Source organism: Chiloscyllium plagiosum, unplaced genomic scaffold (genome assembly GCF_037043375.1).
Source record: "Chiloscyllium plagiosum isolate Xiang-an unplaced genomic scaffold, Cpla_swu_hap1 HiC_scaffold_8, whole genome shotgun sequence".
In the NCBI taxonomy this organism is placed as follows: domain Eukaryota; kingdom Metazoa; phylum Chordata; class Chondrichthyes; order Orectolobiformes; family Hemiscylliidae; genus Chiloscyllium; species Chiloscyllium plagiosum.
In genome coordinates this window covers 54249703-54267677 of record NW_028270146.1, presented here as the reverse complement: position 1 = coordinate 54267677, position 17975 = coordinate 54249703, and the positions used below count along the sequence as shown (strand labels likewise).

The window sequence follows — 17975 nt, the reverse complement described above, 5'->3', positions numbered from 1 at the left end:
ACCCAAGGCTTTCCACGGGGTCATTAACAATTACCACAGGTAATATTTGGTCAGATGAGCAAAAACTGAGACTTTAAAGTGAAGAGGAGAAAGTGAGGACTGCAGATGCTGGAGATCAGAGCTGAAAATGTGTTGCTGGAAAAGCGCAGCAGGTCAGGCAGCATCCAAGGAGCAGGAGAATTGACGTTTTGGGCATGAGCCCTTCATCTCTGCATACCTCAACACGGTCCAGTCCCCCTTAGTCCAAGAACTCCCCACCTACGTTTGGGACACCACCCACGCCCTCGACCTCCATGATTTGCGCTTCTCCGGTCCCCAATGCCTTATCTTCACCATGGACATCCAGTCCCTGTACACTTCCATCCTGCATCACGAAGGACTCAAAGTCCTCCGCTTCTTCCTTTCCTGCCGTACCAACCAGTACCTTTCCACTGACACCCTCCTTCGACTGACTGAACTGGTCTTCACCCTGAACAACTTCTCTTTCCAATCCTCCCACTTCCTCCAAACCAAAGGAGTAGCCATGGGCACCCGCATGGGTCCCAGCTATGCCTGCCTCTTCGTAGGATATGTGAAACAGTCCATCTTCCACAGCTACACTGGCACCACCGCTACATCGAGACTACACCTCCTCCCACCCTGCCCCCTGTAAAAACGCCATCCATATTCCCAATTCCTTCGTCTCCACCGCAGCTGCTCCCAGGAGGACCAGTTCCAATACCGTACAACCCAGATGGCCTCCTTCTTCAAAGACCGCAATTTCCCCCCAGACGTGATCGACGATGCTCTCCACCGTATCTCCTCCACTTCCCGCTCCTCCGCCTTGAGCCCCGCCCCTCCAACCGCCACCAGGACAGAACCCCATTGGTCCTCACCTACCACCCCACCAACCTCCACATACATCGTATCATCTGTCGTCATTTCCACCACCTCCAAACGGACCCCACCACCGGGGATATATTTCCCTCCCCTCCCCTATCAGCATTCCGAAAAGACCACTTCCTCCGTGACTCCCTCGTCAGGTCCACACCCCCCCACCAACCCAACCTCCACTCCCGGCACCTTCCCCTGCAACCGCAAGAAATGCAAAACTTGCGCCCACACCTCCCCCTTACTTCCCTCCAAGGCCCCAAGGGATCCTTCCATATCTGCCACAAATTCACCTGCACCTCCACACACATCATTTACTGCATCTGCTGCACCCGATGTGGCCGCCTCTATATTGGGGAGACAGGCTGCCTACTTGCGGAACGTTTCAGAGAACACCTCTGGGACACCCGGACCAACCAACCCAACCACCCCGTGGCTCAACACTTCAATTCCCCCTCCCACTCCACCAAGGACATGCAGGTCCTTGGACTCCTCCATCGCCAGACCATAGCAACATGACGGCTGGAGGAAGAGCGCCTCATCTTCTGCCTAGGAACCCTCCAACCACAAGGGATGAACTCAGATTTCTCCAGTTTCCTCATTTCCCCTCCCCCACCCTGTCTCAGTCCCAACCCTCGAACTCAGCACCACCTTCCTAACCTGCAATCTTCTTCTTGACCTCTTCTTCTTGACCCCCACTCCGGCCTATCACCCTCACCTTAACCTCCTTCCACCTATCGCATTTCTAACGCCCCTCCCCCAAGTCTCTCCTCTCTACCTTTTATCTTAGCCTGCTTGGCACACCCTCCTCATTCCTGAAGAAGGGCTCATGCCCGAAACGTTGATTCTCCTGTTCCTTGGATGCTGCCTGACCTGCTGCGCTTTTCCAGCAACACATTTTCAACTTTAAAGTGAAGGTCTAGCAGAGATTTCAGTGAGTGACAAGTTCTTTCAGCAACAGCGTGTGCTGAGATCAGGATAGGATCAGATGTGAGGAATGCACTGAGGGCAGGGTATGTGGATAATGAGGCACATTTGGTAAGACACAGCAAGAAATCTTACTGGGTCTCGTGAGAAGAATCATGAAACAGAACTAGAAGCAACTTGCACTTAGCCAAAAAGAATTAGCTGTATGTTTTTTTCCCCCAAACCTAAGAACATTTAAACATTATAGATGTAATCATATAAGCAACCATAATAACTGTCTGTATCCATTGCAACATAAGGGATCTGCAAACCAACAGCTTGAAGGTTTGATGGTTACACAATACCTGTGACTAATGGCAAGGTTATCATCTGGAACCATGTAAGTCAATGGTCACTCGTTTAACTGAATTTGCAAAACACTGAGTGGGATTCCCAGCAGGCTCCGGCAAGTAAAGAGAAGTGAGAAAACCCCAATCCATTAAGTAAGATTGTGTTAGTTGCAGAGCAGGAGGAATGCTTTCCTCAGGTCCATCAGGTCTACTTACATTGGTAGTGCCCTAACCCCCCCCCCATTACACCCAGTTCACTCCCCTAGCCTTGCGTTGTTCTGATTCTCCCAAAATAGGAGGCAATCTTTGGAGGCATGAGGGTGGCTCATTGTAGAGCCAGCAAGAGACCCACATTCCCTTCTCTGGGGGAAGGAAAACAGTCTCAAATTATGAGAGAGTCAGGCATGTAACAGAAGGCCAGGGAAGGGGCCTTCCATGAGGGAGTAAGTCTCTGCTTGCCAAGCCAGTCACAGACCAACAGCTCTTCCATTCAGCAGTGTTACTGGGAAGATGATGTCGAAAAGAGTGGTGCTGGAAAAACACAGCAGGTTAGGCAGCGTTTTGGGCATAAGTCCTTTAGCAGGAATGTGGGTGGGTGAGGTGCAGGTGGGCATGAGGTGGCAGCTCCTGGCATGTCAGTTTAGAATGACACAAGCCAGAGTCTAATGATGGCAGGAGAAGCTTTACAGAGTGAGGTCATGAGGGAAAGTGGTGGGCAGTAAGGGCATGGGGCTTCTCAGTGCAGTGTCCCCACCCCTGTCTTCCCAATTTCCAGACCTTGATCAGACAGAATGCCTTTGAATAAGAGGCCTCACCATAGAAGAGCACAAGAAACAGGCACTCTGCTGTTCCCCTCATGTCACAATGTCACCCACCGCTATGTTAATACCAGCAGCAGCAGGATACAATCCTTAAGTGGGCATTAATTGCCCAGTTCATGCCCTCATTCATAACAGAGAGGCTGTCATGGATTTAATCAGGGTGGAGGCCAAAAGGTGGCAGTATTTGTATCTGCCAACGTCTTGGCAACGTGCCACAGGGGAAGGCAATAAATACCATTCCATAAGTCTAGTGCACCTTCACTTATGCAGACTTCCTCAGACCCAGCCAAATTCTGATATTTTGAGGTGTCCAGTGCTCCTGCACCATTCGATCCTAACCCAAGCCCCAAAGGTTTCAGACACTTAGAATGGATATCTGATATATCTTAGAGTCCCTTTAGATCTTTTCAACCTTTGAGCAGAAGAAAAACAGGATCAGTAAAACACCATTATTTTTTCTGATGCCAATAACCATTATTCTCTTTTTTGAGATCAGTAATACTAAGAATCAGCACATACCACAGTAATCATGACATTTTTTTTTCTGTAATAACATCTTAAGTGTTGCCATTGTCAGGCTTATCTCATTTAAAACTTCTCTTTTTCAGCCTTAAAATCTGTAACATTGCTCCTGGTTATCCAGGAACTACAGAAATATAGTGGAATCCTAACTAATGTAGGGATCTCAAGGACAACAAGAGAAAAGAAATAATCATGAACAATTAGCATGAATTTTACAAAGGGATCATTTTGTTTAACTAACTTTACTGATTTTTTTTTAAAGAGGTAGAGAGTGATAATATAGTAGATATAATTTATCTGGATCATCAAAAGCCCATTTTGGTGTCCCATAATAGACTTATGAATAAGGTCAGAGAATGTGAAGTTGGAACACAAATATCAGAATGGATTGCCAGCTGACTTTGAAAAAAGGCAGAAAGTGAGAGAAAATGGCAGTTCAGACCACAAGAGGCAGGGAAATGGTGTTCCATAAAGACCAGTGCTGGGATGCACATTTTATATTAACTTACATTAACATACAAACACAATTTCTAAATTTGCAAACTACATCAAATTGTGAGGGGGGATTGGTAGTCAATACCAAGGAGGGCTGAAATAAGTTACAGGAAGAAATTAATAAATCTGCAAAATGGGCAAACATTTGGCAGATGAAGCTCAACACACAAATGTGTAGTAGTACATTATGGCAGGAAGAATAAAACTTGGAAGATCTAGATGAGGGAGAGAGGAGAAAAGGAATCAAGATATGCAAACGTATCAACCGCAAGAAGTTGCACCACTCTTTAGCAAGGCTTCCAAAAGACAAACCAAGCAATAGGCTTTATTTCTAGAGGAATGGAATTGAAAAATAAGAAAGCTGTACTAAACTGGTGTCAAACCTTGGTTATACTTAGTATTACAGGGCAGTTCTGCACTATATTTACAAAAGCAAAGGTGATTGAGGCAATAGAGAGATGGCAAATAACACCAAATTGCATGGGGAGATATATCTCAAAACAGATGAGTAGGCTGCGTCTCTTCTCTCTTGATGTAAAAATGCTGAGAAGCAATCTAATCGAGGTCTAAAATTACATCAGATTTTGATCGAGCGGATGAAAAGAGAATGTTTCCACTTGTGGGGGAAGGCATAATATAAACACTGCCAACATAAGATTGTAGCTGAAAAAGCGCAGCAGGTCAGGCAGCATCCAAGCAGCAGGAGAATCGACGTTTTGGGCATGAGCCCTTCTTCAGCCCCATTCCTGAAGAAGGACTCATGCCCGAAACGTCAATTCTCCTGCTCCTTGAATGCTGCCTGACCTGCTACGCTTTTCCAGTAACACGTTTTCAGCTCTGATCTCCAGCATCTGCAGTCCTCACTTTCTCCAACACAAGATAGTAGCCAAGATATTCAATATACAATTCAGAAGATACTTCTTCACCCAAAGAGTAGTGAGACTGTCAAGCTCAAGACCTCATGGAGTGATGAAGCAAAAAGTATTGGAGGAGAAGAGAATTGAAGATTACAATGATGGATTTAAATGAGGAAATATAAGAGTAGAAATGAATGTAAATGAAGGTTAACCTAAGGGATAGGTTGGTTGGACCAAATGGCTGTTTCTGACTCACATTCCCTTTGTATTCCTATATAATTCCATGCAGTGTGACATCTCTCATTGCCACTAAAAATGTCTATTTCTGCCACAACAATTTCTGCATTCAGATTAAAAGGTCTCCTTAAGTTTAAAAGAAAGAACAGCCAAAACCTGTTTTATAATAATATGTTCATTGATCATTGTACATACAAAACTATTACAACATGGTACCATTTTCCAACATTCACTTTATTCTTGAATTTAAATAACTCTGACTATGAACTAATGCTATTGTTGTTGAAAGTGGCATTAAAGTAATGAGTAATAATGGTACCAGTTACAACCATACCAGGACAGTACTGTGCCAATCTCTTCACATCCAAAGGCAACATCTGTACTTCTATAAATGAATCATTGTGATCATATCTAATTCAGTGCAAACACCTGTTGTAATTTATTCATCAATACAGAATGAACAATTGTTGGACAATGGGAAGCCATAGTTGTAGACTCCTTGTATTGGTATCTGTATCAGATTGAACCTCCTTGTGACAATGAAATAAGTGCTACAGTTTAATTATTGGATTCATAATTCAGTTAACAATTGAACACAATATTATTAACTTAATAAGTAGTGTTGGTCAATAAGCTAGTCTAGCTAACATGTCTAAACATCAGTAAAAATAACCATTGACAGCAGAATAAATCTGGCAACTGATTTAAATGTTATTAAGATCAAATGCTTATTGGATTTCACTAATGTTTCCATGTAACAGACTGTTCACAGGGAATATACTGTCTAAAACAGAAATTTGATTCTGAAGTGTCTATCATTATGGATGGCAACCGAAATCTCTTTCTCAGATTAGGAGGGACATTGGAAATCCCATCAGCCTGTAAATTTTCAGAGACTGCTGTGTGTATAATTTCCCAAATGGTTCACATTTGTGTAACAGTTACATTCCCCTGAGCACATTAAGCTTGAATATGGAACCAATTGATTAAACAAGTCTCAAATTACACAATAAAAGCCAATTAGCGACTATACAAAGCCAAGGTTATTTTGATACAAGTTTGTCCACAATATTTTTTTTAATGTTTGAAAACTGTATGACCTATAACACAAAATAGAGTCACCAATCAAAAACTTAAAACTCAACGGTTGTGGAATCCATAATGAGAAGACATTATTTGCCTCTAATGCAAAATGCTGCAGACGTTAGAAACCTGAAATGAAACAATTTTTGTTAAAAATTGGAAATGATCAGCTTGACAAGCAGCAGCTATGAAGAGAAAACTGTGCAGAGAAGCTGTGCAGAGCTCTGGGTCTATGACTCCACAGGCACTCCCTGACCTGCTGAATATTTCTAGCATTTTCTGCCTTTACTTCAAATTATTTGACTGGTATTTCAGATCAGAAACTATCTTTTCTTCAATGTCTAGTTACCATGTTTCAAGACACAGTCCTACAGAATTCAAAAGACATTAATGTAGCATGCAGCTATGAATCACTGAATTAATTTTGAGGTATCTATATTTTCTTCAATAAAATGGAGGAGGTGCAGTCTAAATAAGTCATGTGATTTCACAACATTTAAAAATAGCATTTGTAGTTACTAATTAAATGCTATTACTGGCAACCAAATCAACACCTTTTTTCTATATGATGGACTTTTCAATGCAGATACCCTGATATTATGGGAAAAAAACTGATTGATTTTGCATTGCCCCATTTAGTCATCTCAACAGCTCTCAGAATTACAGTAATTCAAATATTAAAAATGTCTTTATTATATATATTATTACTACACTGTTGTTATTTTATATATTGGGTTTGAAGAATTATTTTATAAATATAGACATTTAGCTACAATGAGAATATGAACATGAAAACACATTTGCACAGCAAAATCCATACTGGCTCCTTTGTGATATATAGTGTTAGCAAAAGAACTGAGCTGCTGACTGTTGGTGTGTTATTTTGCATAAAATTTACAGTCAGCATTAAGTGATATAGCACAAATTCCCAATCACATTGAATGAATTACAATTAAATCATTCTACCCTCACAGCGGACAGCTATTCCTCTCGCTGCTAACAGCTACATACTTGGTTTCTGCAAGCTTTCAGATTAAAAGCATTACATTTTCTTAACACCAACATGATCAAATATTCAGTATTAGTTGTTGTACAGTTGTTGATAATATCATTTTGTGGAATAATACACACAGATCTTTAACATTTGCAGTCCCAAATGCAATCAAGTCTATTTTGGCAAAAAAAATAAACTCATCAACAGAATTCTTAAGTGTAGTATTAAAAACAGGAAAGGAAAAAAGCTAATTTACCTTGGTCATTAAATTGAAAGCAGATATTCACTCTTCTCTTCTTAAAACTGGTTAAATATGCAGGAGAATCCAAGCTTACCAGCTGTGTAGGCAGCAGCCCTGAGAGACGAGTCCACACCCAGCTTTGTCTTCAATCATCATTCTGTCTACAGGAAGCAGCAGGTCTCCCACTTCCTCCCCTTTCTAGCTGCTGTAACTTCCCCTTCTCTGCCTCTCTTTCTCTCTCATTTAGCCCTTCTGTCTTGTGTGCCTTGTGCTTCCTTCCTTACTACTATTCCTTTCAACTGCTTATTTCTGTATCAATTTCACCACACTTTACAACCAATGCTCTGATCTCTGAGCTTGGCTTGAAGCATTAGGTGAAGTAATCAAAGGAATTCATCTTGGTATCTGAAATATTAAATAAATGAAAAAAATCATTCTGAAGGCTTGCTTCGCCCCCCCCAACAACAGAAACCTCTGTGTGACTTTTACATTCTTCCCAGCTGCTGGTATGAAGGGGTGCCTCCTAAACAACACTACCAGCTAGACAAACATTCAGCAGCAAAGATTTCCTATATTAAAACTCAGAGTTATTTTATTATATCTGCACCCAATCTACTTCTTTTATTGCAGTTCTTTGTTTGTAATGTTCCTAAGAGGGGCACAGTGAACTTTAATAAAATGGATTTCCCCAGTGCTACCATGGCAACGATGAATGACTGATTTCCTGTGTTGTTTATGTAAATGTAGCAACGCCGCTGTCTTTGCACAGCAGATACAGAACAGTAATCAGAACCTAATCCTCAGAGGTTTAAAACTGGAATCTTTTTCTTTCTTTGCGTGCGTCAAGTATACGTCTTTCTCAAGAAAAAGCATGTGATTTGTTCACAACTAAAGTTCCAGTCATGACAAGTATTGACATGATACAGATAACAGATTGTACATGTGTTCTTTCTTTTGAGCGCCCTACTCACTTGCTACATAGCCCAATTCCTGAAGGGTGACAGCTGAGGATTTACTATTGATTTCTGTGAACCAGTGATCTCTAAACATTTTGTACTACATACTACTGTAATTCAACCTGGATACGAACAGTACACGTTTGGCCAGACCTGCCTATGCATGTCAATCTTCCCTTTGAATTAGATATGACTCCAACCAGTTCAGAGATTTCACCCTCAGTCCCATTGACTTCAATTTTATTAGAGCTTAGCGAGATATCAAAGACGGTAGAGGGATGAAAAACGCAAGACTTCAGCAAGGCGAGCGTGGGGCTGTAAAGAACGACACATCAGTGGGAGTATAAAGACAGGGGTTTCAGTGAGAAGGAATGGAGTATAAATATTGAGAACAGCATATAAAAGAATGGGATATTTAGGAGGTGAGCACGTTACAGAGAAAAATAAGATATATAATACACTGAACTATGTTCTATGGGAGTTAGGTATACAGAAATTGGGTATGCATGAGTGGGATATATAGGCGTGAGGAATACAAGAAAGTGGGATATATAGACAGGAGTACATTTGAATGTATAAACAAGGAACAAGAATAGACCACTCAGTCCTTCAAGCCTGCTCACCATTCAATAAGATCATGGAGGAGGACTGTGGGGCACAGTGGAATACCAACTGTTGGTTCTGAGTCAGAATACAGACAAAAACCCAACATCTGGAAACAGGTAGGTCATTGGATATTTCCTATTTAATAGTAATCAGACAAACTAAGGAGTTTCAATAAGGGTACGTAGAATATTCAACAACATTTTTAAAAAACACAGAAGAGCTGAAAGCATTAATTAAATTTAATTAGTTAATTAATTAATTACAGCATCACTAAGGTGGCGGGGCAGGTGATGTTTTGTAGCTCAGGAAATTGAACAATTGGGTTTGGTTAGTGAGGAGTTTGTGTTAATTTTTATTTTTAAACTCTGTTCTTAAAATCCAAATCTGGTCGGTAATTAACGGTAAATGGGAGGTACTATGCAAATAAGATTGAAGTTTTAGCTAACTGGTTAAATCTGGTGTGTTTCTAATCCCCATTCAGTTCCCAAAAATATGTCCTTTAGTGCAGCGGGAGGAAAACAAATGCATTGAGGAAATTGTGTTCAAAGTTGAGAGTTTTTTTTTTAAAGTGGGGAGTTTGATGAAGATGGAAAGGAGAAGAAAGTGTTTGATTGCATCCTTTTGCTTTTGCTTTTTAGTATATCTTGCCATTTAGGAATTGATCTTGCTCCACTACAAATAAAAGCTAGTTGAGCTAGTGGTTTGGTGCGTATCTGGTATGTAGTTCTGTTTTAAAATTGTGTACAAGTTGGTGGTAATTAATTAAATTATTTCAGGATAGCAGGATTCTTTATGCGTCAAGACTGCAGCACGTGGGTGCTACTGGATTCTATTGTGATCTATGGCAAACATGTCTGGAGAAAGTGAAAACCAAAATAACTACAAATGTTGTAAATCAGAAACAAAAACACAAGTTGCCAGGAAAGGTCAGTCAGTCTGGAAACACCTGTGAAGAGAAATTGGGGGGGGGAGGGAACCTGGTGACCCTTCCTCAAAACTGATGGCAACGGGAAAATGTTGGTTTATATGCAGATGATGGGGTAGGAGGAGGGGGTAAGGAGTAAATGATAGGTGATTGGGGATAGAGCTCAAAGGCGAGAGAAAAACAGTTGAGCAGACAAAGGAGTGGATAATGATCTGGCTGGGAAGGTGTTAGTGGTTAACAATGTGTTGTGTGTAATAGCATACTATGTGATCACAAGGCCTGGTGTGTGGGGTGGGGGCTAGGACATAGGACAGTTCAGGCCCTAAAGTTATTGAGGAGAAAGTGAGGTCTGCAGATGCTGGAGATCAGAGCTGAAAATGTGTTGCTGGAAAAGCGCAGCAGGTCAGGCAGCATCCAGGGAACAGGAGAATCGACGTTTCGGGCATAAGCCCTTCTTCAGGAATGAGGAAAGTTTGTCCAGCAGGCTAAGATAAAAGGTAGGGAGGAGGGACTTGGGGGAGGGGCGTCGGAAATGTGATAGGTCAAGGTGAGGGATCTTCTTCCTGACCTCTCCGCCCCCACCCCAGTCTGACCTATCACCCTCACCTATCACATTTCTGACGCCCCTCCCCCAAGTCCCTCCTCCCTACCTTTTATCTTAGCCTGCTGGACAAACTTTCCTCATTCCTGAAGAAGGGCTTATGCCTGAAACGTCGATTCTCCTGTTCCCTAAAGTTATTGAACATTATACAGAAGATCCTTGAATATCAGGCATTTGACTAACAGAATTTCAGATTATCTGAACAAGATCGCAAGGTTCCAATGCATGGCTACCTATGTTATCTGGCATCGATTATCTGGCATTCGAGTAACCAAATGAAATACTCCCTGCCCATGTCATTCGGATAATCAAGGTTCCTCAGCAAGCCTGAGACATAGATTTTGGCTATTGGGAAAAGGGTGGTGTGTTGAAGTGGCAGGCAACTGGAAGCTCAGGGTCATTTTTGTGGGCAGAACGTAGGTGTTCTGCAAACCAGTCACCCAGTCTACACTTCATCTCCCCAGTGTAGGGGAGACCACATTGTGATCTGTGAAGGTAGTAGACTAGATTTTGTGAAGTGCAGGTAAAGCACTGCTTCACCTGGAAAGTATGTTGAGGCCCTTACCAGTGGTCCACTCTTTCTTCACTCTCAACACTCCCCCCAACAGCCACACAGCATCTTCCTCTACAATTACCAAAGGTGTAACACTTTCCCTTTTACTTCCTCCATCCTTAGTGTCCAAGGCCGAAACACACCTTCCACGTGAAACAATCTAGTCTACTGCATTGTCTGCTCACAATGTAGTCTCCAGTACATTGGGAAAACAAAGTGCAAACGGGGTGGCCGTTTCACAGAGCACCTATGTTCTGCCTGCAAACATGACTCTGAGCTTCCAGTTGCCTGCCACTTCAACACACCACCCTGTTTCCTGGCCAATACCTCTGTCTCAGGCTTTCTGCAGTACACCAGCAAAACTCAGTGTAAGCTTGAAGAACAACCCCTCAGTTTTGCTTGGGGACACTGCAGCCATCCGGACTTAATATCGAGTACAATAACTTTAGGGCCTGAACTGTCCTATGTCCTAGACCCCACCCCACTCACCAGGCCTTGTGATCACATAGTCTGCTGTTACACACACAACACATTGTTAGCCACTAACAGTCACCATTAACAGCTATTCAGTTTCCCAGCCAGATCATTATCCACTCCTTTGTCTATCCAATTGTTCTTCTCTCTCTTTCGGCTCTATCCCCAATCACCTTCATCCCTTCACCCACCCTACCTTCTGCATATAAAGTGACACTTTCCCAGCTACCATCAGTTCTGAGGAAATGTCACTGGACCTGAAACATTAAATCTGATTTCTCTTCACGGATGTTGCCAGACCTGCTGAGCTTTTCCAGCAATGTCTGTTTTAGTTTCTGAATGACTAGGACCTACTTCTGGGGAATGTGAGATCTCTACAATTGAACCTGTACTAGAATGGGACGAACATCCTTGCCAGAGAGTTTGCACATGCTGTTGGGAAGAGTTTAAATTAGTTCATCAAGGGCAGGGGTCACAGTGCTTTCATTCAATGGTAAAACAGCATAACCAAGACAGATCAAGTTCAGTTGTGTCTCAAAGGGGTAAGGTGAGGCTGGAGTGAGACAGATGTGTTAGGCTATGGATTGACACATGGAACTGCAATGTCATCACTGTCACAAAGCCATGGTTGTGGAAAGTATAAGACTTGCAACATAACATTCTGGTGTATATGATTTTCAGGCAGGAATCAAAGGATACAGATGTGAAAATGGTGTTGACCTTGTTAGTTAGGAATTCATTTACTGCAGTAAGGAGGGATGGTAGCTTGGAAGGATCGTCAAGTGAGACTTTGTGGGTCGAACCTAGGTATAAAAAGGGGGCAATCATGCTATTAAGAGTATATTATACCCCCAGTCAATGGGCAATAGAGGAACAAAGGAAAATGAGGACTGCAGATGTTGGAAATCAGAGTCGAGATTAGACTGGTGCTGGAAAAGCACAGCAGGTCTGGCATCATCCGAGGAGTAGGGAAATCGACATATTGGGCAAAAGCCCTTCATCAGGACTGAAGACAGAGAGCCTCCAGGGTGGAGAGATAAATGGGAAGGGGTGGGGTTGGGGAGAAAGTAGCAAAGAGTAAAATAGGTGGATGGGGGTGGGGATGAAGGTAATAGGTCAGAGAGGAAGGTGGAGTGGATAGGTGGGAAGGAAGATTGGCAGGTAGGACAGGTCATGAGGATAATGCTGAGCTGGAAGGTTGAAACTGGGGTAAGGTGGGGGGAGGTGAAATGAGGAAACTGGTGAAGTCCACATTGATGCCCTGGGGTTGAAGTGTTCTGAGGTGGAAGATGAGGCATTCTTCCTCCAGGCGTCGGGTGGTGAGGGAATGGTGGTAGAGGAGGCCCAGGACCTGCATCTCCTAGGCAGAGTGGGAATACGAGTTGAAATGTTGGGCCATGGGGCAGTAGGGTTGATTAGTCCGGGTGTCCCCAGAGATGTTCCCTAAAGCGCTCCGCGAGAAGACGTCCAGTCTCCCCAATGTAGAGGAGACCGCATCAGGAGCAACGGAAACAATAAATTATATTGGTGGATGTGCAGGTGAAACTTTGAAGGATGTGGAAGGCTCCTTCGGGGCCTTAGATGGAGGTGAGGGGGGAGGTGTGGGCACAGGTTTTGCAATTCCTGCAGTAGCAGGGGAAGGTGCCAGGAAGGGAGGGTGGGTTGTTGGGGGTGGGCGTGGACCTGACCAGGTAGTCACGGAGGGAATGGGCTTTGCAGAAAGCGGAAATGGGTGGGGTCTGTTTGGAGGTGGCGGAAATGTCGGTGGATGATGTGGTTTATGCAAAGCTTGGTAGGGTGGAAGGTGAGGACTGGGGGAGTTCTGTCTTTGTTACGGTTGGAGGGGTGGGGTTTGAGGGCGGAGGTGCGGGATGTGGATGAGATGCATTGGAGGGTATCTTCAACCATGTGGGAAGGGAAATTGCAGTCTTTAAAAAGGAGGCCATCTGGTGTGTTCTGTGGTGGAACTGGTCCGCCTGGGAGCAGATACAGCAGAGGTGGAGGAATTGGGAATACAGGATGGCATTTTTGCAGGAGGCAGGGTGGGAGAAGTTGTAGTCCAGGTAGCTGTGGGAGTCAGTGGGTTTGTAAAAAATGTCAGTATTGAATCAGTCGTCATTAATGGAGATGGAGAGGTCCAGGAAGGGGAGGGAGGTGTCAGAGATGGTCCAGGTGAATTTAAGGTCAGGGTGGAATGTGTTGGTGAAGTTGATGAACTGCTCAACTCCTCGTGGGAGCACGAGGTGGCGCCGATGCAGTCATTAATGTAGCAGAGGAAGAGGTGGGGAATGGTACCGGTGTAATTACGGAAGATGGACTGTTCTACGTAGTCAACAAAGAGACAGGCATAGCAGGGGCCATACCAGTGCCCATGGCTACCCTTTTGGTGTGGAGGAAGTGGGAGGATTTGAAGGAGAAATTGTTAAGGGTGAGGACCAGTTCAGCCAAATGAATGAGAGTGTTGGTGGAAGGGTACTGTTAGGGACGTCGGGTGAGGAAGAAACGGAGGGCTTGGTGGCCCTGGTCATGGCGGATGGAGGTGTAGAGGGACTGGATGTCCATGGTGAAGATGAGGCGTTGGGGGCCAGGGAAATGGAAGTCTTGGAGGAGGTGGAGGGTGTGGGTGGTGTCTCGAACGTATGTGGGGAGTTCCTGGACTGGGGGGATAGGACAGCATCGAAGTAGGTGTAGATGGGTTTGGTGGGGCAGGAGCAGGCTGAGACAATGGGTCGGCCAGGGTGGTCAGGCTTGTGGATCTTGGGAAAGAACAAATACGGGGTGAATTCACTAAGCCATGTAAAAACAATAAAAGTGTAATTATTTTAAGGGATTTCAAAGACAGTACCCCAATCTTAATTGGGATAATCATAATGTAAAGAGTATAGAGGGACAGGTTTCTTAAAGTATACAGAAGAGCTTGTTATATCGACGTGTAGAAGGTCCAACAAGTGACATAGCAGAGCTGGACTGGATATTCGAGGTGACAGTGGGGAAGCATTTTAGTGAAAACAACATTTTAAGTTTGTTATAGAAAAGGAGAAAGACAGTCTTCAAAAAAGGATTTTGGATTGGGCAGGGTAAATTTTATTAAAATAAGGCACGTCTGGGCAAAATAGACCCACAAGAGTTACTTGAGGATAAATCTACAGTAGAACAGTGGGAGGTGTTCAAAAAGATACTGGGGTGAGTATAGACCCAACATGGTCCTTTTAGAGAGCCTAGAGAACCCTGGATGTCTATGAATATTCAGAACTGCATAAAAAGGGAAAGAGAGATAAACAACAGGTACAAAGGGAGCAAAACATAGAGTGTCAAAAGTGTGGGGGAATCTCAATAAAGCAATTAGGAGAGCAAGGAGGGGCATGAGCAACTACTGGTGGAGAAGATTAGGAAGAATCCCAAGAAATTCTACAATTATACCAAGGGGAAGCAAATAACCAGTGAAAGAATAAAAGTTTATTAGGGACCATGGGGTCAATCTGTGTGCAAAGCCAGAGTACATTGGTCAAGTGTTAAATGAATATTTCACATTTGTCTTTACTTGAGAGAAGGAGGCAAGTATAGAACTTAAGAAGTTCTTGAACAAATTGATGCATGAAACAAGGAGGTGGCTTTAAAAGTGAACAAATCCCTGGGTCTGATCGAGTTGTATCCCAGTCAAGATTAGAATGGTGCAGGTCAGGTAGCATCTGCGAAGCAGGAAAATCGACATTTTGGGCAAAAGCCCTTCATCAGGAATGTTGTATCCCAGTCTGTTGTGGGAGATAAGGGAAGACATTACAGGGGCTCTGACCCAATTTTTTTAAACCTTGTCTCTGGTAATAGGAAGATGCCAGAGGACTGGAAGATAGCAAATGTTGTTCCAATTTACAAGAAAGGTGGGAAGGATAATTAGATTAGATTAGATTCCCTACAGTGTGGAAATAGGCCCTTCAGCCCAACAACTCCACACCGACCCTCCGAAGAGTAACCTACCCAGACCCATTTCCCTCTGACTAATGCACCTGACACTATGGGCAATTTAGCATGGCCAATTCACTTAACCTGCACATCTTTGGACTGTGGGAGGAAACCAGAGCACCCGGAGGAAACCCACGCAGACACGGGGAGAATGTGCAAACTCCACACAGACAGTCACCCGAGGGAATTATAGCCTGTTAAGTCTAACATCAATGGCAGGGAAACCTTTGGAGAAAATAGTGAAGGAAACAATTAATCTCCATTTAGAGAGGCAGGGTTTGATCAGGGATAGTCAGCATGGCTTTGTCAGAGGGAGGTCATCCTGAACAAATCTGGCGAAATTCTTTGAGGAGGTGACCAATTGCGTGGATAAAATAGGGCAGTTGATACAGTTTATATGGATTTCAGCAAAGTCTATGACAAGGTCCCACGGGATACTAATAACCAAGTTAAAAGCTCATGGGATCCAGGATAACTTGGCAAGTTGGATTCAAGACTGGCTTAGTGACAGGAGTCAGAGTGCGGTGGTAGAAGACTGTTTGTTTGACTGGAACCCAATGTGCTGTGGCATGACACAGGAATCAACACTGGGTCCCTTACTGTTTGTGATAGTTATAAATTATACAGATGAGAAGATGGGGATGGATAATGAGTAAGTTGTGGATGACTGGATGTTTGTCAGCAAGGAGGAAGGTGTTACAAGGGATATAAACAGATTGTGTAGATCAGCGGTAGATAGAACTTAACCCTGATAAATGTGAGGTGATGCACTTTGGGAGGAGTAACAATACAAGGGAGTACTCAATGAATAGCAAAGCACTCGAAAGCGCAAATAAACAGAGGGATCCTGGGGGATTTGTGCACATATCCCCAAGGGCTAATTGGGTAGTTAAGGCATGTGGAATGCTTGCCTTTATCAGTTGTGGCATAGATTATAAGATTACGGAGGTCATATTCGAGCTGTATTGAAGTTTGGTTAGGGTACTGCTGGAGTACCATGTGCAGTTCTGGTCAGCATGCTTAGGCAGAATGTGACTGTACTGAAGGTTGTACAGAGGAGAATCATCAGGATGTTGCCTGGGATGGAACATTTCAGCTATGAAGAGAGGCTAGATAAACTTGGGTTGTTATCTTTGGAGCACTGAAGATAATGAGGGACCTGATAGAGATGTCTAGGATTATGAGGGACATGGACAAGGTGAATAGAATGCAGTTGTTCTTCTTAGTTGAAGGGACAATAACAAGGAAACATAACTTTTAAGTGAAATGTTGGAGATTTAGAGGGAATTTGAGGAAAAGAGTGGTGGGAGTGTGGAATACCTGGGAGGGTAATTGAGGCAGTAAACCTCACAATCTTTCAAAAGTACTTGAATGAGCACTTGAAATGTCATAACATTCAAGGTTAAGAGTCTAGTTTGGAAACATTGGACTGGTGTAAATAATGTTATTTTAACAGTACAGGCTCAATGGGCTGAAGGGCCTCTTCTGTACTATATTATTCTACCTTAGTTGGCAAACTAAATAATCTGATAGTTGAATCAGCCAGTTCAGTAGAACACTAGGGCAAAGATTCTCAACTCTGCATCACCAGTACTCTAACTGTCTAAGACCAGGTTTCAGGAAATTTAACAGAAATAACCAAAGTGGGGAATATGGACTTTGTGCAATTTATCTGTTTCAAAAATAAAAATTTGCTGTATTTTCAGAAGTACATCTTTTGACTTTGACTTTTAAAACATCTTTGGTACTTGACTTTTAACTGCTGCCAGAGGCAGGATCAGAGGCCAGTGGCACTAAATATATCAGAAACAGCCTGTGTGCTGGTTCCCCAGCTCCATTTTACCTCAAACTATTTTCACACAGACTGCAAGGGAATGTAACAGGACTTGCTAATGACCTTTAAAGCCAATTGTGGAGGCGATCTGGAATTTTTCATTCAGCTTCTTGACGGGGCCAGATGAACTGTCTGGAAGCATCTGCCCAGTAATAGCACAGAAGGTGCACCACTTTTAACAGACTGGTGACACTCTATCCCTGCCTGGGTGCAGCAACACAGTAGCATGTAAAGGAGCTCCCCCTCAACACCCAAATCATGATTTTCCTTCTTCTTTATGTCTGACATAGACCTTACTAGCAAATCTTTGGAAACTCTGACACGAAGGGTTGTGAATAGTCTGTCATTGAATATAGTTAAGGCTAAGATTGACAGATTTTTGGTGTCTCAGTAAATCAAGGGATATGGGAAGCAAATGAGTTGAAACCCAAGATCAGCCAGGGTCCTCTTGTATGCTGGTGCAGGTTCAACAAGTCATTTGATTTACTCCTGCAGTCCTCACTTCCTCACCAATGTGTTGTGTATTTGTGTTCACTGCTGTGTTAAATGGCAAAGAGGCTGAATCATGTGCAGCCTGCACAAGAATTATGTAGCCTTGCCTCTAAGGGAGCCTTCATGTTTCAGTGCCCTATCTTAGCAGCACCCAGCTGTCCCATGGGTCTGCTGTAGCTGCAGACTTACTGATTGTCC

At 43.3% G+C, this 17975-nt stretch overlaps 1 protein-coding gene across 2 annotated transcripts in view; it reads right to left on the bottom strand.

Annotated features, from left to right (window-relative positions):
* The window catches only part of gng2 (guanine nucleotide binding protein (G protein), gamma 2), an 84742-nt gene extending 76797 nt beyond the window's left edge, over positions 1-7945 (bottom strand). Inside the window, exon 1 of one of the 2 annotated variants that reach the window (XM_043697640.2) lies at positions 7392-7945. The gene's annotated coding sequence lies outside the window, so the exon portion shown is untranslated. The remainder of the gene's footprint in view (positions 1-7391) is intronic. The other variant, XM_043697637.2, reaches the window with a different exon arrangement.
* Positions 7946-17975: the final 10030 nt, after the last annotated feature.